This window comes from Cervus canadensis, chromosome 2 (genome assembly GCF_019320065.1).
Source record: "Cervus canadensis isolate Bull #8, Minnesota chromosome 2, ASM1932006v1, whole genome shotgun sequence".
Lineage (NCBI taxonomy): Eukaryota > Metazoa > Chordata > Mammalia > Artiodactyla > Cervidae > Cervus > Cervus canadensis.
The window spans coordinates 109,007,727-109,032,723 of NC_057387.1; the positions used below are offsets into that span (position 1 = coordinate 109,007,727).

Genomic DNA, 24,997 nt, shown 5'->3' on the forward strand with positions numbered 1-24,997 from the left:
AGCCTGGTGGGCTACAGTCCATGGGGTCACAAAGAGTCAGACAAGACTGAGCGGCTTCACTTTTTCTAAAAGCCAGCAGGGTAGGTGGCTTTGCTCACATCTTCCAATGATGAAACTGGAGCCAAAGAGGGTAATTATTGTGTCCCTGGACACAGGGAGTATCCCAAAACCCCAGGGAGTAAGCTGTTATGTGTGGTCCTTATGCCTGGATATTAACTGAGAGGGTTATTTACCCAAAGCATGAATGCCAGGCTCTGCGTGCAGCTGTTCCATTGTGGAAGCGTACACTGTTACAGTGGGAGGATTAAGTGCATTGAAAATGACCCCAAACCAGACATTGCCCGGGAGGACATTCATTCACCGGCACCTGTCAGATCAGAGCCGCGGTGGCGTTCTCACCTTGACCCCCATGTGGCATGCCGCTCGCTTCCCGCCGCCATGAACTCGTCTTAGACCCTGGCATCGTGTTTTAATGTTATAGTGACTCTTTCCTCACATCCTGCATTTGAGGATGCCTGTGCCTTGAACCCCCTTAGCTTCCTTTGAATTACAAGAATACTCAGAAACTTCAGAAATAGTTCTTTTCATCAGTGGCAAGCAGTGCTGGAAATCCCATGCACAGAGGAGCCCTGGCCTGCTGCAGTCCCTGGGGTTGAAGAGTCCGACGCGACTTAGCAGCTGAATCCGAGAATCTGATTAGCCCTTATATGTTCAGCTAAGTGCAGTATGGGAAGCTCTCACTTACGGGCTTAGTGCCCTTGGCTTACCTGCCTGCCACCCACGGAGGAGCCCCACCAGAGTTCCCTCCATCAGGTGAGGGCACCACCTGGTCCCCTGTGATCCATCCAAGCACAGCTGATGGGAGAGAAGCGGGCTGAGGTCCACCAGCAGGTCCGGGACTCTGGTTATCTTGGTGATGACTAATGGAACATCCCAGGTCTTGCCTTTTTGAGTGCTTGATCTCAAGAGGGAATTTTTGAAAGTAGCAACATCAGGAGTACCGTGGGTGGTGGTGGGGTTACAGTTGTGTTTCTGGCGTAGGACATCCCAAGGAGCCACCCAAGTGCCTCGAGCCAGGTGACCCCGATGCCATCCTTGTTGTTTTTTCCTAAGGCATCTCTTCTTTTTATTTTAATATCCTCTTTAACCCAAGAGCTCTTAACATTTAGTATTTTCCCTTGTCTCTTTCCTCCTCTTCCTTCCTCTTACTTTCTACTCAACCGGAGTCAGCGATGCCCTGGCAGTTTTCTTCTGTAGAGGGTGTTGGGATTTCCAGGTTGCTTCTCATGTTTGCGAACGCGCCTTGCATACTCGGTCGGCAGTTGCACTTTCTCCAGGACATGCAAGTGGATGTGGATCAATTAAATTATGTTCACTGATTACATGACGTGTCACGTGCTGACAGAAGGCGCTCGGTTTGCTGTGCTGTCAGATTCGAGGGTCGGGCTCCCATTTCCCGACAGGACTGTGGTTTTGTCGTGTTCCCTGGATCAACTCTGACAGCTTCTCCGTATATATGAGCTGTTCTGGCAGCTTATTGGATCTTTAGATTGATTCACCGTTTTGTCAATCAGAAAACCCTCTCCCGTGTGTATTCAGTGTTTGGGGCCTCAGTTGTACCTTTCTCATCGTGCTTTACCATCTTCCTTCCTGGGTCATTTTCAGATATGTGTCACGTGGAGTCTCAGCTTTTCTTCTTCCTGGGCCAGTGCTCCTTCCTGGACGTCATATGTTGGTAAAAATCATACTCTTGGTTCCATCACTGCCTCTCCCATGAAGGCTTTGCTTCTTTTCTCCTCCTGCTGAGCGTGGTTTGGAAGTTAAACGACCCGAGACCGTGGCTGTAGTTGCCTTCATTGAAAAGGAGGGCATTTTGACGAAAGGCGCTTGGTGTGTATCCAGAGCCGTGTCGGGACTCGGGTCTGCTGCTCCTCGGGCAGAGCGAATGTTTCAGCCTGGATTCCTCCCCAGGTTCCCTCTTCCCAGGGTCCAGGGGCGCTGTGTTCCCCCAGTGATATGGCTTCTCTGATGCTGCAGTGTTCTCTGGGGCAAGGGTTCTGTCATCAGTCGGGGTTTGCAGCCTTGAGTGATGTTGTGTGCCTTGACACTTCAGGACTTTGGGGGTCCCCCTCCCCAGCGTGCAGTCCCGTCTGTGTGCCTGGGCGGTGGTGTGTTGTCACGTGGACTGAGGGTTTCGGTGGGACCCTGCAGTCACGTGACACAGGGCACTGGCCTCAGCTGGGCCTTGCGTGGCTCTGTGACCGGCCTCTGCCTGGGAGGCCGACCCCACTCCTGTTCTTCCCGCTCACCTGCTCATCAGTGCCCTAGCAGACACGCCGGGGGGCTTCAGTGCGCTAGACACGGTTCAGCGGTGACCTTTGCCGAGAACTGAGAGCAGGAGCTGATCGTGTTTATTCTAGGCCTGCACACTTCTGAGGCCTTCCTGGTTTCACAGAGCAATTCTGGCCTTTTCAGCCCGGCCCTGGGTCTGGCAGGCTGTTCTTGAGCTTTCTGTCTCCAGCCTGCCCTTCTCTGCACCGGCCCGCTGGTCCCTGAGATGCCGCTTTGTTCCCAGTGTGATGTGTATGGACCCTTCTCCATAGGCTTCGAGGATAAATGTCTCACACAGACACTCACACACAGTAGCCCTGAATGTCTTCCTGTTTTAGTTCCAGCTACATTGGTTAGATATAATGGTTATCTGAAACTTAAAATACAAACATTCAAAAAATTAAGATCATGGCTTAAAACTCAAGATGCAAAAAAACTAGGATCATGGCATCTGGTCCCATCATTTCATGGCAAATAGATGGAGAAACAATGGAAACGGTAACTTTATTTTCTTGGGCTCCAAAATCACTGCAGATGCTGACTGCAGCCATGAACTTGCTCCTTGGAAGAAAAGCTATGACAAACCTAGACAGCTTATTAAAAAGCAGAGACTTTGCCGACAAAGGTCCATCTAGTCAAGGCTTTGGTTTATCCAGTGATCATGTATGGATGTGAGAGTTGGACGTAAAGAAAGCTGAGCACTGAAGAATTGATGCTTTTGAACTGTGGTGTTGGAGAAGACTCTTGAGAGTCCTTGGACTGCAAGGAGATCCAACCAGCCATTCTAAAGGAGATCAGTCCTGGGTGTTCATTGGAAGGACTGATGCTGAAGCTGAAACTCCAGTACTTTGGCCACCTGATGCGAAGAGCTGTCTCATTGGAAAAGACCCTGATGCTGGGAGGGACTGGCAGCAGGAGGAGAAGGGGATGACAGAGGATGAGATGGTTGGATGGCATCACTGACTTGATGGACATGAATTTGAGCAAGCTCCGGGAGACAGTGAAGGACAGGGAAGCCTGGGGTGCTGCAGTCCATGGGATCACAAAGAGTCGGACACGGCTGAGTGACTGAACTGAACAGTGGTCAGAACCGTCACCATCACTGGTACCTTGGACTGGCCCGGACAGCATCCTTCCTTTGCTGCTGGACTTAAGGGTGGTCTTGGTGAGTCTGTGTGCCTGGGCTGGGCCTCTCTCCTTCTCTGAGCATCAGACTCACCATGAGGGCTGCAGTCTTGCTCAGGGCTCTCCCTTAGTGTCAGTCGGCCTCAGGCTGAGCCCCCTGCACCCTTAATTATAGAGGCATCCTAAATGACCCTCTGCCCAGCTTCAAGTGACCCCTTTGGAACCCACTTATTGAACAGTATTGTTCCCCAGATGATGGTTTTTCAAAAACGTCAGTGTGGTTATTACATTGTTTTGTTGTAAGAAAAGTACGTGCTTTTGTAATCATTCCAAATATTACCGACACCTGGAGACTGAAAAGTGAGTCATTCTCTCCCACTGGGGCTGGCTGTATGTCTGCTTCTGACAACTTTCCTGGGGCGAATTCCATCAGGTTGTGGAGTTTTCTGCCGACCTGTATTGCTCAGGGTTCCGCTTCTGTATCCCCAAGTGGGGTTTAGGTATAATTTCCCTTTTTGTTTATCAGCTTGGGGATCAAGATCACTTTTTGCCTCGTAAAGCAACTGGCAAGGGGACTTTTTAAAAAGAAACTGCTTTAGACTTATCCTGAGGGGAATCAGCTGGAAATGGCAAGGACTTGGATTGTGTGCTGCTGCAGGGTGCTGCCAGACACCAATTTCAGAAACTCTATGAACAAAACAAAATAGGCCACTGTATAGGACCTCCCTCTCTTATTAGAAATTTATTTGTCTTTGAATTGTGGTTTTTTATAAAAACAACACATAGTGTAAAACTTACCATCTTGACAGTTTTTAAAAGCATACAGTTGAACAGTGTAAAGTGTGTTCACATGGTGTGTTCACAGCTGGTCTTCAAAACTTTTTCAGTTCCCCGAACTGAAACTTACCCATTAAACCTTTCCCCATTTTCCCTTCTCCTCTAGCACCAGCTGAGACCTCACCATCATTCTACTTTCTGTTTCTGTGAATTTGACTCTTTCACATAGCCCATATAAGTGGAATCATATAGTACTTGTCTTTTTTTGTGACTGGTATTTATCTTACTTAGAATATTCCTCAGGTTTCATCCGGGTTGTAGCATGTGACAGAACTCCTTCCTTTTTAAGGCTGAAGGATGTTCCATTTTATGGATGGACCACATTTTGTTACCCATCCACCCATTCTCGGACCTTTGGTTTGCACCTCTTGGCAATTGTGAATGATGCTGCTGTGAACATAGGTGGGCAAATATCTCTTTGAGAAGCTGCTTTCACTTTTGGATAGATACCCAGAGGTGGGATTACCTTTATCATAGGGTAATTTTGTTTTTAATTTTTTGAGAACCCTCCATACGATGTTCCACAGCGGTGGTACCAGTTTATCTCCCCACCAACTCCGCACAGGGGTTCCAGCCTCTGCGTCCTAGTCCACACTTGTGACTTTCTGATTTTTAACCACAGCCATCCTAAAGGGTGTGAGGTGACATCTCCTAGTTTTGACTTGCATTCCCTTCTGATTAGCGGTATTGAGCATCTTTTCATATGCTTATTGGCTAGCCTGCCCTTTTTAAATGGCATTCATTTACTTAGATTTTTCTGTAAAGTGTTTCTGAGGTGGCTTTCTCTTCATACTCCTGGTAAAATGAAAACTCAAGTGAATTGATGCAGATTTCATGCTTGGTCCCATGCAGGTGTGCTGGGGAACTTATTTCTGAATCGACCATTTAGAAGGAGGAGGTCCTTGTGGAAAGTGGAGCACCTCCTCCACTGTCCCCTGTCCCCTGCCTTCAGCCCAGAAAGCCACTTTCCCTTTTGCAGGCTGTTTAAAGCGTTCAAGTGCGTTCTGATGAATGATGCTGTAGAACACGATTGTCACCCTGTCGATCTGAAGTGTAAGAACTGAAGCCACCCAGTGTCTCTCACTAGGGCTCCCTTCTGGCTCAGGCAGTGAAGAATCTGCCTGCAATGTGGGAGACCCGGCTTCCATCCCTGAGTTGGGAACATCCTCTGGAGAAAGGAATGGCTACCCACTCCAGTATCCTTGCCTGGGAAATCCCATGGACAGAGGAGCCTGGCAGGCTACAATCCTTGGGGTCGAAAAGAGTCAGACACAAGTGAGCGACTAACATAAGATAGTAGTGCCTCTAAGCAGTGGAGGTCAGTTGTCTTTTCTGTTTGTTTCTAAGTGAAAAGTGAACGTGTTAGTCACTCAGTCGTGTCTGATTCTTTGTGACCCCATGGACTCACTTGGCTCCTCTGTCTTTGGAATTCTCCAGGCAAGAATACTGAAATGGGTAACCATTCCCTTCTCCAGGGGATCTTCCCAACCCAGGGATCACACCCAGGTCTCCTGCATTGCAGGCAGAATCTTTACCATCTGAGCCACCAGGGAAACCCACCCACAAAGAGTATGAGCCGTTCTCAGTGTTTTCCCCGTCTGGTTTGATAGGTGTGCTTTGGAAAGTTAGACTGATCCTTGCGGAGGACATATTTACACTTATCTCAGTGGATCAGCTCCTCACCTGCCTGAGGGAGGGCCCTTTAGAAATTCAGGAAAGTCCTGAACTTGACTCCACTTTGCTGTCCTTTATCTTTTTGAGCTCCAAAACCACTGCAGATGGTGGCTGCAGCCATGAAATTAAAAGACGCTTGCTCCTTGGAAGAAGAGTTATGACCAACCTAGACAGCATATTAAAAAGCAGAGACATTATTTTGCCAACAGACATCCATCTAGTCAAAGCTAGACCTTCCAGTGGTCATGTGTGGATGTGAGAGTTGGACTATAAAGAAAGCTGAGAGTCGAAGAATTGATGCTTTTGAACTATGGTGTTGGAGAAGACTCTTGAGAGTCCCCTGGACTGCAAGGAGATCCAACCAGTCCATCCTAAAGGAGATCAGCCCTGGGTGTTCATTGGAAGGACTGATGTTGAAGCTGAAACTCCAGTACTTTGGCCACCTGATGCGCAGAGCTGACTCATTGGAAAAGACCCTGATGCTGGGAAAGATTGAAGGTGGGAGGAGAAAGGGATGACAGAGGATGAGCTGGTTGGATGGCATCACTGAGTCAATGGATGTGAGTTTGAATAAGCTCCGGGAGTTGGTGATGGACAGGGAGGCCTGGTGTGCTGCAGTCCATGGGGTCGCAAAGAGTCACGCACAGTGTATGGGGCAGGTGGAGTGGGTGGGCCTGTGGACACACACCCTTGACTGACAGTTATCCTGAAATGCAACTCCAGGTTTGCCAGTCCCCCTGGGAGCCCAGAAGCTCCTGGAATCTTTAGCTGGACTTGGCCCTGAGGCTCCAGCTTTGAGGGGCAGGCCCTTCAGCTGTTCTGGGGGGCGGGAGCTCTCTTCCCACGCTGCAAGGTCCAGCCTCCTTAGCTCAGAAAGGGCGAGGGGTTCGAGCCCATCCCAGCCACTCTGGCTTCTCTCTGCCCCTCACCTTCCCTGTTCACTGGCAGGTGTTGGGGTCCCTTTTGGCTGCTGGGGGGGAGGAGGGGCAGGAATTAGGTGGCTTTGAGCCAGTCTCTGCACCCACCCTGGGAAAGTAGTTCATCCTCAACTGTGCAGGCCTGCCACCCGCAACACGTGGCAATTTGTGATGGGGATAATTGTATAACTTGCCTGATTAGAGGCGCGTGTGGAGCTTGCCTGACTCACGGCTCAGCCCTGCCCGGGGAGCAGTTGAGCTGGCCCAGCCGGCAGCTGCCTGCAGCCCGAGGGGTCAGGGATGGGGCAGGCAGTGACGGGCGTGGTGGATCTCTCCAGATCGGCGTGACGCAGAGTTGGACTCCCTGGTGGCATCCAGCAGCTCTGTGCTGGAATGCTCTTCCCAGGGAAAGGAGTTTGGTTTGGGTTGAGTTGTTTTCCCCTAAACCTAGTCCTTCCAGCCTGTGAGCGCTAGGGCAGCGCCGTGCCGGGCCCCTCTGCCCATGGCTGCCGCCCCTTCTCACTTTCACAGATGGAGAAGCTTCCTCCAGGGAAGCTGAGCCACATCCCAGGGCCCCCTGTGGCCGCCTTCCTCCCAAACGTGGCCTGCCCCCGAGCCTGGGGCCCCTTTCCATCAGGCCTGAATTCCATCCTGGAGCAGCTGTCACCTGCCCTTGCCTGGAGACTCATGCCTGCCTCTAGAATCCTACCTGTGAAGCAGGCACTGTGAGTGTCTTCACTCAGCGTTAGGGCAAACCCGGGGGCATGAAGCAGATCCCTTGCACTCTGAGGGTCAGAAATCAAACAAATGTGGTTTGACTTGGAGCACCCTGCTTCCCCCGGCCACCTCTGCGCCTCTCTTCTTAAACAGAGCTGAAAGGGGACGAGTTTCTTTCCTCCTGTGTGATCCTCGGGTGCCCTCCAGCCCAGCATTTCCAAGTCCTGTGCAGACGGCGATCAATTCTCCGAATTGATTGATGACCCCAGAGTGCAGGAGTCCAGGGCCGAGCTTGGCGTCAGGGACGCCGCGTGTCCTCCATACGGGCTGGCGTCTCCGAGGCTGGGGGCTGAGCTCTCACCCAGGGACCCCTCTGAGGGATGCCTGCAGACCTGGGGGACCTCCTCAGGTAACCCATCCATCCCTGCACGGGGACCCCTCTGCTCACCTGGCCATGTATTGCATAAAGGCCCGAGCAGAGCAATTGGTGTCTGGGCCCTTCTAGAAATTGCTTTTTTTATAAATACAGGCCAGGTTATCACCTCTGTTTATCCAGCCTCTCAGGTTGTAACTTCCTATTGATGTTCTAGTCAATGGACAGTTCTGAGACTAACCTGAGTCCTTAGGAGGGTGGAGGGCAGTGTGTGTGTGACTGAGCCACTTTTACATACAGCTGCCTGCAGCCATGTCATGCTCTTTGACTGTTGCTTGTTTTGTAATAAATAGAGGAGCTTGTATTTATGCCCCTCCCACTGGCAGGCATGGGAGGGGGTGTGTGTTTCAGCAAAGAGGGAGGGAGTGGCCTGGAGAAGGGGGTTAAGAGGCCAGGCCAGGTGACCAAGGTCAGCATCAACAGTGGCAAGTCCTGTTGACAGTATATGCCCTTGGGCAGGGTGAAGAGGGCACCTCCCCTGCCGCCTTCCTCCCTTGGACCCACAGCCCCAGTCTCAGGCTGAAAAGAAGCAGACACACCCCAGCTGAAGGGCAGTTACCCAGTACCTGCCTGGTCTTGCTCAGAGCCGTCAAGGTCACTGAAGACAGAGAGTGCCTATGGAATTGTCACGGTCCAGGGGAGCCTCAGGAGACAGGGCTGAATGCCGTGTGATACTGGCAGGGATCCTGGGGTGGGGAAAGGACGTGAAAGAGAAACTCAGGGAATCTCAGGGCTTCCTTCCCTGGTGCCTCGGCAGTAACGAATCCGCCTGCAATGCAGGAGACAAGGGTTCGATCCCTGGGTCTGGAAGATCCCCTGGAGAAGGAAGTGACAACCCACTCCACTATTCTTGCCTGCGAAACCCCATGGACAGAGGAGCCTGGCGGGCTACAGTCTCCGGTGTAGTCAAGAGTTGGACATGACTGAACCACTAAACAACAAAAAGGGTATCTGAATATAGAGTGGACTTTAGTTCATATAACATGCCGTCATCATTCGTTGACAAATGGGCCATCCTAATGGGAGATTTTAATAATAGGGAAGGCAGGTATTGGTTGGCATATGGGAGTACCTTGTGTTATCTTGACAACTTTTCTATACATCCAAATCCACCTTAAAAGGAAGTTTGTTTTAGAAAAGAGACAGCACGGTGGCAGGGAGGGCCTGTGGGAGGAGGGGTGCCAGGGCATGGCTCACAGACCCTTGACTCTGGTTGGTATCTGCCATAGGCGGTAACCATGGCTGGAGTCCAGAGGGTGCCCTGCAGTGCGGGCCAGTGTTTCCGGGCGCCCCTTGCCAGGGAGGAATCCAGGCCTCCTCACCTTCTGCCAGGCATGGTGCCCACCCCCTCCAGGTCAGGCGCTGGCCTGTCTCTTCCAGTCAGCAGGTTCTCTGTTCTCTTCTCGGCTGGACTTTTAGCAGTGAACTGCTCTCCCGGTCAGCGAGGAAGCCAGCTTCCAAACACAAAGCGCAGGTCAGCTCGGCCAGGTGAACTTGAACTTGAGACAGGCAGCAGAGCAGCGGGAACAGTGGGCCTGTGTACAAACTGCCCTGCAATTCCGAGTCTGGAGCACTAGGCTGGTGGGGAGGGGTGGTCGGGGTGGCCGAGGGCCCCGCTAATCCTGTTAGCGGCTCAGGGGGTGATGCGTGGAAGAGGGGATGAGTCGGTGAGGTTGTCTCTCCTCCAAAGATGGCTGATAGCAGCATGCACGGCTGCATCGAGGCATCTGCTCCTTCAGGCATTTTCTGCCGATGCCCTGAGTCAGGGCTCAGGGTGCAGGTGCTGTGACGCGCCCAGCACCAGGAACGTCTGAGCGCACACACATGCACACACAGGCATGGGGGCTCGGGCCCCTGCACTTGAGCTTGTAATCTTCTTAGGCCAGAAGGCTTTCTTAGGGGACCCGGCTCCGGGCCAGCATGGGGACAAATGTCTGTCTCCAGCTGGACCTGCCATCCTCTGGCCAGTCTTCTGTGCCCAGGGGTTGCCCTAGACGGGGGCAGTTCTGAGCAGCCCCTGCTGATGGGAGGAGGTTACTGATGTGGGGACCACACCTTGAGTGTCAGGGGGCCTCGGTCTGGGCTGAGATTCACCTGGAAAGAGACAAGGGGGCGTCAGGTGGGAGGAGCAGAGATGGCAGCCGTCCTGGGTGGCCTTTATGTGCACGCGTTGGTTCCTCATCGCAGGGTAAATCCTGGAGCACTTACGTAGCGCCGACTGTAGACCCCGAGCTCTTCTAAATGCTTCACACATACACTCCCCACAACAGTTTGTAGGTTGGGTGCCCTTTTTTAGAGATGAGGGCAGGTCTGCTCCTGGCTCAAGGTCCTGCCAGTGGGAGGGCATGAGAGTGGTGCTCCGGGGCCCCAGGCAGCCCACCCAGCCTGGCACCTCCTCGGGTGGGACAGCTGGAGATTTGCGCTTACACAGACAGGCATCACCCTGGCACTTAGGGTCCCTGCACTGGGCGAGCTCTGGGTGCTGGGATCTTCTGGTGTCTCCCTTCTCTCGATGACCTCTGGACCCAGAGACTCCCGCGATGGACATAGAGTGGGGATGGCTGCTTCGGTGACCACCCCCACACCCAGGGACCACTTCCCTGCTGTCGGGGTTTTCCAGAAGGTTCTCTCTTCGCCGCTCTTCCTGCCCAAGTGCGCAGATCTGAGATTCAGCATGTTTGAGTTAACACCACCGCATTCCCCAGCTGCCCCAGGAAGAAATCTCTCCGGATTCCGTACGTGCTCAAGGTGTGTTTGAGCAAACACGTTTTCTGGTCCTTTTTAGCCCTTCCATGCAAGCAGGCTGTGCAGCTCCTGGGCTTTTTTCCTACAGCCAGCCTGATCTTCAGGTCCTGGACATTCCCCGTGTCTCTCCTGGCCCTGGGACCGGAGCCCCAGGAGCAGGGCAGCCGCCTTGCAGTGGCCCCGGGGCCTTTGTTCCTGCACCCCTTCGGGTGATGTTCATGGTTTGCACGTCTTGCCTTCCGTCACTCCCTCTGGAAGCGCTCTGTCACTCATTCAACAAGTATTTGAGAGCCTGCCGCATCTGGGGGTGTGGAGGGGGCAAAGGACAGAGTCCCGGGCACAGTCCACTTTCCATCTGTGGGCAGCAGGGACCAGATACCCTTTCCCTGGGCCCCAGGCCGAGCTGGCGTGCACTGGGCCATGCGCTCACCGACCAGGGCCGCCCCGTGCGCTGAACTCTGGCTGGGCCCTGCTCTGCTGCCAGCCACAGGCTCGCCCATCAGCTCGCGTAGAAGGTTTCTTTTGTTCGGTGCTATTGGCATGATTGAATCCATCGCTGCTGCCAAACAGGATGTGGTCTGGGTGACTCCCAGCTTCCAGCAATCGTAGGTTCTTGTTTTCCACTGCCTGGAGAGGGACAAACCCCATAACCACAGGGCACTTCAGGGGCCCCGGGGGGAGCCCTAGGTTAATGAAGAGCCCAGCATGGCAGCGTCGGGGACCAGCATCTTTAATTGCATGGGAGGGAGGGGGAGAGGTGGGGCGATTTCTCGCAGTCATAACCCAGCCCAGGAGGAGATGGCTTCCAGGTGAGGCTGGAGGCCTTTGAGTTTGGTTTGGGAGGAGGGTTTCTAGGTGGGGCCCTACTCCCAGGTCACAGCTGGGCTGTTTCTCTGCAGCGCGAGGAGACGAGGGAGGGAGCCGCCTTTTCCCTAGGCCTGCAGGGCCTGTCCTTACGACTCCATTGGGTTATCAGGCGGCCAGGCCTTGTGGTGCCTAAATCTTGAATGCATGTGTGTATGCGCGGTTGTGTCGACTCTCTGCCACCCCATGGACTGTAGCCCTCCAGGCTCCTCTGTCCATGGGATTCTCCAGGCAAGAACACTGGAGTGGGTTGCCATACCCTCCTCCAGGGGATCTTCCCCACCCAGGGATTGAACCCTGCAGTCTCCTGCATTAGCAGGCGTGTCCCTTGCCATTAATACCACCTGGGAAGCCTGTAGATACAAATAAACACTTAAATATTTGGGACGAAGAAAAGATGGCAGAAACAGTGACAACTCATAGAGACTGGTATAGCTTCTCCCTTTCCATGGTTTTCCCCATTATTCTTGCTGGATTGTAGGAGTTCTTTGAATTTTCTGGAAAATAAGTTTTTCTTGGCTGTGAGCATTGCAAATATTGCCTCCTACTTTACTTGCCCACACGTGCTTTAAAAATCCAATGAAGCACATTCTGAATCCCTCCTGGGGGATAATTTACAGAACTGTTTTCCAGGCGTTCCCAGTTCTGGCCGGTGTGTCCTTGGTCTTGGCCAAGGCATCGTGCCTGGTCCAGCTTATTGTAATTATCCGTCACTGCCTTCTCTCACTTTCTGTTCCCCTTCATGGATCACCCCCCCTGGTCTGGGAGTGCTTTCCTGCACAAATCGTTTTGGTCTCTTAGTCATTTGGGGGAAAATGTGTGAGTCAGCCCTGGACCTCGGGCCTGGGGCACACCCCCTCCTGGCCGAGCAGCTTTAAATCTGTGTTTCTTTGTGGCCCCTGGAGGTGGGAGCTTTACTAAAGGAATGTGGGGTCTAAGGAGCCTGGACCCAGCCTGTTTAGAAGGAATGCATTCCTGGAGGAAGTTAAAATTAGAAAAAGCAGCTACACTTCCTGCCATTCAGCCGCAGTTGGCTGCTGTTTGTTTGCACAAGGATTCTTCTGGTAAGAATCTGGGGTCGGTTTCTGCTGGAATGTGACGGTGAAGTCACGGTTTGCAGGATGGAGGTAGTCCGTTTCCATGGCGATCTTTGTTGTTGAAGTCACTGCTTTGTTTGTGAATTCTTGGAGAATTGTGCCAGCGTGGAAAATAGTCTTGAAACAGCTCCTTTTCATGGCTAGCAAGGAAGATTTTATTTATTTGTGAAAGCTCTTGAATGGGAAGTTGATACCGTGGAGTACATCTGTTTGTCGGTGAACGCTAGAAGGAGTAGACCTGGACCCTTGGCGGTGGGGCTTGGCTCCCCATCGCTCCGCCCCCTCGCAGGGAGGCTGGGACTTCTTGGGAAGCCCCCTGTGACTGGGGGAGCCCCCCCTGACTGGCGTAGGCGGGGAGGGGGCACCCTCCCACCCCACCTCCTTTTTAGCAAATAAAAATACACCGCACCCTGCTATGGTTGACTATTTGGGACATACTTAGGGTAATAAAATTAATTGTTGCATATCTGAAATTCAGATTTAGCAGGGTGTCCTAACACCCAGATCACCTCTGACTTTCCTCTGTGGTCCTCAGTCTTGGTCTCGTGGTGCCTGGGCCCCTGCCGGGTGAGGAAGCGACATTGCCTGCTCCTCGCTGGCTGGCGGGCTTGTGGCTTCTCCAGGTTTGTCCCCAGGGGCTCGGACACTTCCCCCTGCCGGCGCTGGGCTGGCCGCTCTCACCTGCTGGGGTCAGGCTTGCAGTCAGGCAGTCATGGCGCGTGCTGCCTTCGTTCCGTGGACAGAGAGCATGCAGGAGGTCTGAGTTGCTCACACACATTAGGGTCCTCCTGCGTCATCACACCATGCCCAGAAGCTGGAGGGCACGGGGGAGCTGGCGCGTCATCTTCCCTGGAGAACAGACGTGTTCATCAGAGGCTCACGTTCACCGAACCAGGGCCATCACCAGCTCTGCACTGGCCTGCCCAGGAGTGCCATCCCTTAAGCGGGGGGTGGGCGGCGAGCATGTCACCCAGACCTGGAGTCACAGGTCTCTTGGTGGGAGTCATGGGCCGGCACTGGACCTTGAAGGAAGAGGGGAGATGTGTATGTAGGAGTTTTCCGGTAGGTAGCTCCCCTGGCCAGAGTGAAGGGAGTTGGCATGGGTGCTAAGGAGGCTGGTGGGATGGGGCCGAGCTGGGGAGAACCCTGAGCTGGGGCAGGGATGCCTGGCCTCAGGTGGGCTGGTGCCAGGAGGGAGAAGGGCACTTTGTGTTCATGGGCAGGGGAGGTGAAGGTGAGGGAGCTAGAGGATGGATTCGGTGGAGATGCAGCTGGGACCATCCGGGACCAGCTGATCAAGAGGGCCAGCAGATCACAGGTATGTTCGGGCAACAGGTCCCACTGGTGGGGCATCTTACTGTGCGCTCCGTGAAGCAGACGTAGGGGCTGGATGCAACGTTGAGCAAAACAGGTGTCTTCCTGCCCTGGGGGCCATGCAGATACGCTCGTGAGAGATACAGGGCTGATTCCTTGGGGGGATCCTATAGCTGTTCACTGAGTGCTTGCTGTGTTCCAGGTGGACAGGGTGAAGTCTTTGCCTTCCAGGAGAGAAGAAAGGAAGTAAACAGATGATATAGAGTGCTGGGAGTGATCACTGAAGCCCGGGTATCGGGATGGGCAGAGAAGCTGTGCTGTTTTGAGAGGGAGTGTATTAGGCTCAGGGGCTTCCCAGGTGGCGCTAGTGGTAAAGAACCCACCTGCCAGTTTAGGAGACACAAGAGACGTGGGTTTGATCCCTGGGTCGGGAAGATCCCCTGGAGGAGAGCATGACAACCCAGTCCAGTATTCTTCGCCTGGGAAATCTCATGGACAGAATTGCCTGGCAGACTATAACCCATAGAGTCACACAGAGTCGAGTACAACTGAATCGACTTAGCACACACTCCCGTCGTAGGCTGACTGTCCCTTCCCACCTCCCCCGGGGATCGTCACATGGTAATTGCCAGAACCTATGAATGGTACTTCATAGGGTAAAAAGGACTTGGCGGGTGTGATAGCTGAAGGATCTTGAGATGACCCTGCCTCTCTGGAGGGGCCCTGAGTGTCCTGTCATGGGGGAGATGTGCCTGCAGAGCAGAAGGTGATGGAGACAGAGATGGAGTGAGTGGGCTCTGCCGTGGGAGGGAGGGGCCGTAAGCCAGGAATCCAGGATGCCAGAAGGAGGAAAAGGCGGGGCAACGGATTCTCCCGGTAGAGCCTCCACAACGCACCAGGCCCAGCAATACTTGACGTTCGCCCAGTGAGACTGGTTTCACATTTGTGCTCTCCAGATGGTAAGAGTAAATTGGTTTCACGGCGCCAGGTTTGTGGCCGTTTGTGACAGTTCCTAGGGCTGTCACATGCTTTTCCTGGGAAAGGAACGTGGAAGCCCAGGGACTGAGGAGGTGATGTTTGAGCCAAGCCCAGGTGTAAATAAAAAACTTTCCCTGGTGGCTCAGATGGTAAAGAATCTGCTTGCAATGCAGGAGACCTGAGTTCAATCCCTGGATCGGGAAGATCCCCTGGAGAAGGGAATGGCAGCCCACTCCAATATTCTTGCCTGGAGAATTCCATGGACAGAGGAGCCTGGTGGGTTCTGTCCATGGGGTCACAAAGAGTCGGACACTACTGAGTGCCTAACACCTTCACTTTGGCTTATTTCAGGTATAAGGGGTGGGAAACATACTTCACGATGCATTCAGAATGTGAGGGTGGGCTTTCCTGCTGCCCTGTGGGCTGGGACTGTGGGGCCTGCCCTGGGATCCAGTTCCAGCTTCAAGTCAGGAATTCCTGGGAACTGTCAGCCCTGATGGCCCTCAGCCTGGACACGAGCTGCAGTGAATTTATACGTTTTTAATGTAAAAATGTCAACTGCTTTTCTCCAGATTTAGCTGTGTATACGTGTATCTTATTAATGGAACAAAATATTTCCTTGGCTTTCTAAATTGGGAGTTTCTAGCAATACAAAATAGCACACTGGCTTTGACCAGAACTGGCCAGAAATAATGCACCCATGTCACTCAGCTGGGCTTGTGTCTTGGCCAAAAAAGGTCCAGTGGCCGAGTGCCTGCTTGACATTTGCCATCTGTTCTTGTTTGAGGTCCCCAAGTGCAGAGCCCGAGGGGAGGACTTGGGGATTGATATTTTGGAGAGAGGTGGTCCCCAGAAGTAGGAGTGGGGACACAGGAGGGCGACGTGAGGAAGTGAGGGAGGCAAGTACAAGGTACATCACTGAGCTCATGGTCACTATGACTGCTGGGGACCCTCCCGAGGAACCTTAGAATGGTCCTTCTGAAGGATGAGGCAGCCACAGGAGTGTGTGTGCCCTGAAGGCTGAGCAAGGGCTGGGGGCCACACCCATTTGGAGGGTGTGGTCTTTTTCCTTTTTTGGCTGTGCTGGGTCTTCTTTGCTGCTTGTGGGCTTTCTCCAGATGCAGCACATGGCTGTCTCACTGAGCGGCTTCTCGTTGCAAAGCACGGGCTCTCGCTGCAGGCTTCAGGAGTGGCAGCACGCAAGCTTCAGTGGTTGCAACTGTCCAGCTGAGTTGCCTTGTGATACGTGGAATCTTCCCAGACCAGGAACTGAACTCATGTCCCTTGCATTGGCAGGTGGATTCTTAACCACTGGACCACCAGGAAGTCCTGGAGGGTATCTTGATAGCACAGTGAGGGGTGACTCATTGTATACAAATCCAACACAACGTGGCCTCCGCGACATCCAGACTCACGTTCCCTTTGGGTCCTGAGAAAGGCAGCTATTTCAACCCCCTCCAGCGAGAGCTGAGACAGCCTCCAAAGTGTGTCTTCGTGACTATCCCAGGTCAGCGAAGCAGGCGGTGTTGGGGCGAGGCTTGGAGAAAGTTCAAATGCGTGTGTGAGGAGAGACGGGAGCACAGAGGTACGAAGCACCTCGCCTGCAGAGGGACATTGGCCCCTGTGTGTAGCATCGTCTCTTGATACCTGTTTGGAGCCCGGTCAGCCCAGGTGGTCCCTTCCCCGCCTCCCAGGAGCCCCTCCTGCATCCAGGAGTTTTCTCTCCATCTAGTTCTGGACTCACACCAGCAGCTTTGTGCCTTGGCGTCTTCCATTTTCAGCCTTGTCTTTTTTTTTAATTTATTTTATTTTATTTTTGGCTGTGCTGGGTCTTTGTGCTGCACGGGCTTTTCTCTAGCGTCAGAGAGCAGGGGCTACTCTCGGGTTGAGGGACACGAGCTCCACGCTGCAGTGCCTTCTCCTGTCGCTGAGCCGTGCTCTAGGGCTCGAGGGCTTAGTAGTTGTGGCTCCTGGGCTTAGAGGCTTGGGCATCTTCCCGGACCAGGTATTGAACCCGTGTCTCCTGCATTGGCAGGCAGATTCTTTACCACTGAGCCACCAGGGAAGCCCCCAGCCTTGTCTTACATCTAGGTCCCTGCTGTCTCTTATTTCCCATCTAGAGTGCAGGACCCATTGGTTTTATTTATCTTGCTGGTCCTTCTGTACCTTGCAGGGAACAGAGCCCAAGTGCAGATTTGGGAGATGGAGGAGACATCTGTTGACACTTAACCTCCTGTCCCTCAGAGCCAAATGAGCACCAGCCAGGAGGGCTTGAGCTGTGTTCACAGTTGTGTTAACCTTTCACGCCTGATTGGTGGTTGCTGATGACAAAGGTCTTACTGTGTAGAACAGTCGCTGGGTGGAGAGGCTCATCAGAGAGGTTCACATGACCCTGGCGGGCAGTGAGGGATGGCCAGTGGAACCCACCTTTCTTACCCCATAATAGCCACCTGGGCCGGGGTGTTCTGATGTGACCTGACTCCACACACCTGTTCCAGCCTGTATTTAGAGCTGGGGGTCCGAGAGGGAAGTGACCCCATGGAGCTGTGCCCTTGGCCCAGCCTTGCTGGTGGGCAGCGGGTGGTGGTCACCCAGCCCTGTGTCCACCAGTACGAGTGTCTCCCCAAATGCCCACCTCTCCAGCACACAGCCATCTATTGAAATAGCTTCAAGTTGACATTTTCTTTATCTGTGTGTATTGAAGATTGCATTTTTTTTTTAAGTCTTGTTAGAAGAGTAGGCTGTTCCAGGGGTTGGGAACTGCCTTGCATTTCTGGATAACATTATACTTATCTCAAAGGAGAGATTTAGAAACTGGGGATTTATTTTGGGGTAAATGAATAAAAACACACTGTCCTCTTATAACCTGGTTTGGGTCTTGGGCTTCGGAAAATGTTCGTTGCAGTGAGTCTGTTTCTGAACCATTTCTGCATATCTGTGAGGGTAGGGCGTGTTATCTAAAAGTGGGAGTGGCCTGGGGTACATAGCAGATTAACAAATGGCAAAGCAGTCCATGTTCTCTTAGAGAAGGGATTCCGCCCTTTTCCCACGGCTTTGGCTAGGTTTTTGGAACTGAATGGTACCCCAGTCCAACAGCAAGGCAGGCGGAGGCCCCCCCAGCCCACTTTGCAGAGCTGAGAGGGGAAGGGGGCTCTTGGGAGGTAAGCAGGGCGTGGAGGGGATTTGGGGTCCGCTGAAAAAGGTCTGCTGTTAGCACTGGGGAGGACTCAGGCTGCATCTTCCCCTCTTTCACTGTTGCTAAGGTGAGAGGTTGCCAGGGTGAAGATGTGACCTCCAGGAAGAAGAATCTGCGAGGTCAGAGGGTGGGTGGTCCTCGCCTTGACAGGTCTTCCCCCAAACCCCATTCAGGGAGGGGTGACCCTCAGGAGGGCAGCTCTGGGGAAGGAGGTGGCTGCTGGGGTCCTGGCAGAGAAGGGACCGTGCTGGACCCCACATGTGCCAGCCCAGCCAGCACACACTCGGGGCCGGGCAGCTCCCCACCCCGCCTGGTGGGCGCCAAGGAGCAAGGGTGCATGTCCTGGGTCTCAGATTCAGCAACCGAAGCCAGGATTTGAGGCTCTGTTCAAATAGGGTCTGCGCTTGCACGTGCTGACTTGTCCCAGTATTTCTGCCTCCTCTGTGTTTGTTGGGAGTCTCCCAGGCCTGGCACAGAAGCCCCCCCTTCCTGCAGGTCATAAACACCAGGCAGGATGTTGTACTTCCTACTTTAGGAGATTGAGATGGGGGAGGTTATAATTTCTGTCTTGGAAGAAGGAAAGAAGGAAGGCAGGGTAGCCCTGGAACCCAGGCTGGCATTTGATGCCTTCAGGTGGAGACATCCCGACTGCCTGCAGCCTGCTTTGCCTGCCTCTGTTTTCTTTGCACTTGACCGTTGTTGTGTTCATCAGGGTCCTGGGGGCAGCTTTGGACCGGTGGGTTATGACCTCAGCTTCCCGTTTCTTGACCTCGGTCAGTCATTGAAACCCCGTTGAACCTCACTTACCGAGTCTGCTGAGGACACAGTGGTGCTGACCCCGCCCACCTCCAACCTCCAGGAGGCGGGGTGGAGAAGCACATTGTTGTCAGTTAGCCCGTGGGATCAGTGTGGTCCAGGGACCTGTGGCGCCAGCATCACCTGGGAGCAAGTTGGGAATGCACGTTCCCAGGCCCAGCCCAGGCCTCGTGGTGGAGGCTATGTTTTAACAGACCCTCCAGGTGAGCCTGGTACGTGCCCTTGTTTGAGAACCACCACCTTATTCATATAGAAAAAGTAATTCTCAGCCATTTATGCCATAAGCATAATTGCGAGATTTCTGTTACACATTTGGCTAAATCTCTGGACTTTTATTCTTCAGAGAATAGAAAGGCAGGGTCTCTGTCCTTAAGATGGCCCATGTTGTTTGTTGTCCAGTCGCTCGGTCATGTCCGACTCTTTGTGACCCCACGGACTGCAGCACACCAGGCTTCCCTGTCCTTCCAGAGGCTTCCCTATGTCCCAGAGCTTGCTCAAACTCACGTCCATCGAGTCGATGAGGCCATCTAACCATCTCATCTTCTCTTGTCCCCTTCTCCCACCCTCAATCTTTCCCAGCATCAGGGTCTTTCCCAATGAGTCAGTTCTTCACATCATGTGGCGGAAGTATTGGAGCTTCAACTTCAGCATCAGTCCTTCCAGTGAATATTCAGGGTTGATTTCCTTCAGGATTGACTGGTTTGATCTCCTTGCTGTCCATAGACTAACAAAAATGATGGGAACAGTCTACTGTACATGATAGGGAGAAAAAAAGATGATAACATAGAAAAAGCAAAAAGTTAAGAGTAATCTCCAACATGACGTGGAGAGACCTGTTTTACACTTGAGGAAGCCCAGAGTCAAGTTAGGTAAGCTGGCAGAGCTTATCAGGCCCATGAAGGGCAGAGCTGGAATGCAAGTCCTCAGATCTGGCGGGGTCATCTTAGAAACCTCTGTGTCCAGGCTCTCCCCATCCAGGTGGCATCTCACACACCCAGCCCCTGGCTGGAGCCGCCTTCCCCACTTATTCAGAGGAGGAGGCTACGGTCAGGATGGAAAACCTCAGACTTCCTGGAAGCTCCTTCATCAGCTTTGCTGCGGGGATTGTCATGATGTTGGATTTAAACCTCCAGCCCTGCTGGGAGCCCAGATCTGTGACCCCGGTCAAATTGTAAAGGTCCTAAGTAATTAGTCAATGAGTGGAAAAAGTCAAAGCCTGGAAGAATTAGAATTTTTTTTTAAATGGAAAAAAACCCAGTGTCCATGGATCTTCCCATCTTCCTACATTGGGTGAAGGTCTTTCTCTGAGCGTGTGTTTGATGACTGTATCTGGCATGCATGGAGCACAGCCTAGTACAACCTCACGGTTCCCCATTTGTTTATTTTTTTACATTTATTATGTTTATTTATTTTTGGCTGCACTGGATCTTTGTTGCTGCACAAGGGGTTTCTCTAGTTGCGGGGAGCAGGGGCTACTCTTATTGCAGTATGCAGGCATCTCATCGTGATGATTTCTCGTTGGCGCGCAGACTCTAGGCCAAAGGCTTCAGTAGTTGCAGCACATGGGCTTAGATGATCTGCTGCCCGTGGATCCTTCCCGGACCAGGAATCGAACCTCTGTCCCCTGCACTGGCAGGCAGATTCTTACCCGCTGTGCCCCCAGGGAAGTCCTGATGCCCCGTTTAGAGTCAAAGGATGACACAAAGGCTGGCAAAGCAGCCTGAGTCAAGAGTTCTGGAGTTTTTGTTTTTTTGTTTTTCTTAAATGTTTAATGTGGTCTAGTTTGCAAGCCTGTTTTAAGCGATTCCCCAGTATCAGGTCTTTACAAAATATTCCACTTGACTGGTCCTGGAAGCTGCTCATCTCCCATGATGATTATTGGAATAATTAAATCCATTAAAATGTCTGTAACAAGGCCCATCAGCTCCATCCAGTGGGAGCAGAAGCCTGGAAGAGGAGGAGAGGGCAGCCTTGTGGCCACAGGTGTGGGCGTCCACGTATCTGAGAGCGAGTGGGCTCAGGTCACCCAGACACACAGGAGCCTCCACCCTTGTCCCCGCCCTGCCCCACCGGGGAGGAAGGATGCGCAGAATGCCGGCCATGCGCAAGGAACCAAACCGTCAACTTGAGACCGTGCCAGGCACCAGGTGGGAATGCACAGGTGTGTAGGGTGAAGCCGCCGCGGGCATCTGGTGGACCTCTGTCTCAGTACCCCGCCTTCTGTGCTTCACAGTCGATCTAGGCTTCATCCACGGGAGAGCAAAGGCTATTCCTTGCGCCACGTGCTATAAAATTTGAAATAGCATGAAATTTTAGGAGAGGTAGGTGAAGCGGTTCTGTATTCTGTGTAAGAAAGGTTTCCCCAGAGACCAGGTGTCCTTTCACTTGACTGCCTCCCCCACCACACACCTAAGTACTGTTGTTTCACTGGTGTTTCTTTTGTTAGCGTTAAATACCACGGTCTGTCTGCAGAAAGCATGATTATTCTCAGTTTTGTAAATTGGTTGCCTTGTCCTTTCCTCCATAAACAATGAAAACCAAGGGTGACGTCCACCGCCAGGCCTGGGACCCCGACGCTCATGTGCCTTGAGCATCTCTGGCAGAGGGACCCAGGGTGCTAACCTGTGCCCCAGGGGGGCCCAGAGCTCTCCCCTCTCAGGTTGGAGCAGGCTCCAGGAAACAGTTTCGGGTTGATAAAGTTTACCTCTGGGCCTTTCTTGCTTCCTTTTCAAGCCACACCTCCCATTGTTGCCCTTCCCTTCCTCTTGCCATCTCAGATGCTGCCTGCTACCTGGCCAGCCCTGGCCAGGGCATTGGATGGGTGCTGCCCACGTCTGTGGCTTGAGCCTGCCCCCGGCTGCCCCTCTGCCCTGCAGCCTGCACAGGGCTGGTGTAGACCAGGGGTCAGCACACCTTCACTGCGGAAGGCCAGGCAGCGTTTCAGGTTTGCGGCCCCTCAGGTGTCCGTGGCAGCTACCTTTGTGTGCCATCGACACACAGAACCACAGGCAAAACCGTAAAAGGCAGGGTGCCTGTGTTCAGTAAAACTGTGCGTCGGCACACTGCGATCTGAATTTCATATTTTTAAAACATTTCATATAATTTTTATGTATTATTCTGTGCTTTCCCTGTTGAAAAATGCTCTTCATCCACGGGCAGAGACAGGTGTTGGGCCGGCTTTGACTCTGTTTTGTCCTTCAGTGCTGCGACTTTGGTGTTTTCAGGTGTGGTGGGCACAACAGTGGGTGAGACCAAATCCTGCCCCGGAGAGATCCCAGTCTGGATATTGGCAGGTGCCCGATGTAAAGGACCCTCTGGCCGGTGGATCCACACGTGTCCACCGTGATGGTTAGAAACCCAGACAATAGGCCAGTTTCCCCAGAGCCACCCTAGAAATGCTTCTCCTGTGCTGGATGACTGCGTGGATGCTGGGGTTGCAGGAGCAAATCATGCGGGTTTGGGTATTCAGTGACATCAGAGGACCCCGCAGGTCCTGCCCTGAGAGGCTTGGCGCTGCAGGGTGGCCAGCTCTCGTGGGGTTAACACGAGCCAAGCTGTAGCTCTAGCACAGGCGAGGTTTCAGAGTGTTTCTGAACCTGTCACTTTCAGCTCTTGAGACAGATGGCCTCGTGAGGATTTCTTCTCCCGGTTTGTTGTATGTTGTGTGAGTTTGCTTGGGTATGTAACAGAGAAATCAGGGCATCGGGCATCTTCTAGACTCCAGGGTTTGGGGCTCACTTGATCCACACACACCAAGCCCTGTGTTTTCTTTGGGGGCTGTGGTGACTGATGGGCCCCTGGCTTCTGGCGGTTCCCTCCTTGGCTGAAGGACCACACCCGTCTCCTCTCAGGTCAGTGGGTCCTTGTGCAGAAACCTGGGGCTTCCAGAGAGGTAGAGCCTGCAGCTGGGGAGGTGGGAAGGGACTGATCCTGCTCACCTAATCCCCCTACCCTGGACCGCACAGGCACGCTTGTTCACGGCCAGAGTCGTGAACGCCGAGTGGGCAGAGGGCTCCAGGTGTGCACCTGTCCTGCCACAGGTCTCTCTAGGAACCTACCAGGGATCCCTGTGAGGGAACAGAGGAGCCTGCTGGAGTGAGCAAGCAAAAAGCCCAGTGGTTTCCTAGGCTCTTGCCTGAAATGCTGAGTGATCCAGCACCTAAAGGTTCGTTGACTGAGGATGCTGTAAATGGACTGGGGGAGGGAACGCAGTCCTCCCCTCTTCATAAAATCCTCCGCTTCTCATAAGAGACTTGGTGGCGGTCTGCTCTGGTTGTGTGGAGCACACAGCTATTTTGCATCTGGGAGATGGGCTTTAGGGAGAGCCGTGATGCGGATGTGGGAAGTAGAGGCCTTTGACCACCGGAGATGCTCTTTTGGGAGACTCTGTGGCCTTGCCAACCCCCGACCCCTTCTTCCCTTCCTGAAGGGCCTGCAGGTGGACTCGTGCAGAGGTCAGAGGCTCAGCAGTGCGGGCACCTGGACAGGAGGGAGCGTAGAAAGTCCTGTCGCCCCAGCCTCGATGCCGGGGAGGGGATGGTTTATATAGCACAAGAGACAGCCAAGTTCTCAGACTGGTGCGTGCATGCATGCTAAGTCGCTTCAGTCGTGTCCGACTCTTTGCGACCCCATGGGCTATACAGTCCATGGAACTCTCCAGGCCAGAATACTGGAGTGGTAGCCTTTCCCTTCTCCATGGGATCTTCCCAACCCAGGGATTGAACCCAGGTCTCCCACATTGCAGGCAGATTCTTTACCAGCTGAGCCACAAGGGAACCAGAACACTGGAGTGGGTAGCCTATCCCTTCTCCAGTGGATCTTCCCGACCCAGGAATCAAACCAGGGTCTCCTGCATTGCAGGCGGATTCTTTACTAAGTGAGCTATCAGGGAACAAGCGTTAAAATACCCAAAACCCACTTCTGAGAGGCCACCCCTGCACTGTCTCACTCCCCCCAGGCCTTTTCAGTACCCCCTCCCCCTTTAAAGTGACGAGGTTCTCACCTGCCCCATCTAGACAGTCTTTGGGGTCCCGTGAGCACCTCGATGACACCCCAAGGTCTGCAGATGCACCCAGAATCCAGGTGATGGGTGGACAAAGTCCTCTGCATCTTGAGCCCTGAATGTCCTACCCCATCTGCATTTTCTCGTCTTCTCAGGGTCTGAATCTTTTGTCATGTTCAGATACATTTCCTCAGGTTGTTGCTGCCTTTTTGTAGCATTCATTGATATCACTGGGGTCTTTCCTTTTGCCTTTGGGTTTCCTACATTCCTTGTGCACTTAGGTCTGTCTCTACCACAAGAGTTAAGTGTAGAAGTGCTGGGTTTTCTCTTTCCTTCTGGTGGATTTCTTTCCACGCCTCCCAGCCTGTCCTCTCCCCTTTCTGTGCATCTGGAATTCATTTCGCTGTGGAAGCCCTGGAGGAAACGGTGCTGTGAAGACCAGCCAGCAGCCCCAGCATCTCGGGATAATTCTTGCCCCTCTGTGATGCTCCTTGTAATTAATTGCGTGTGGACTGATAACGTGGCTGAGGGTCTGTTCCAGGAGAGGACGGTGATTTAGGGAAGGTGCCCAGGATGGGATTTCCTTCTCCTGTTTCACAGGCTGGCCAGGTGCAGGGCTCCTGTAAAGCCCGGAGCAGCTCTGTTACCCCCGTCCAGAAGGCCAGGGTGTCATGCCGCGGTGGCACCTTCGATCCCACCGTCTCATCACCATCCTTGTTTAAGGAATCTGTTGCAGACATGGGCTCCTTGGTTACTGTTAGTCACCACCTCCTAAGTGACCAGCAAGTGGGGAGGAAACCCCACTGCTGGCAAGTCATTGGGGAATACATCTCTTGGGTTTAGCTGATAAGATTATTCTATTGAACCTGCACTGCCCATCTCTGCAGCAGAAGTAATAGCAGGTGAGGGAAGACAATACAGCCTTGAGAAAAAACAAGCCAAAAATGCCTT

At 53.1% G+C, this 24,997-nt stretch overlaps 1 protein-coding gene across 2 annotated transcripts in view; it reads left to right on the forward strand.

Annotated features, from left to right (window-relative positions):
* SH3BP4 (SH3 domain binding protein 4) overlaps positions 1–24,997 on the forward strand; it is a 95,415-nt gene that overhangs the window by 14,153 nt on the left and 56,265 nt on the right. The gene's annotated exons all lie outside the window — the stretch shown is intronic.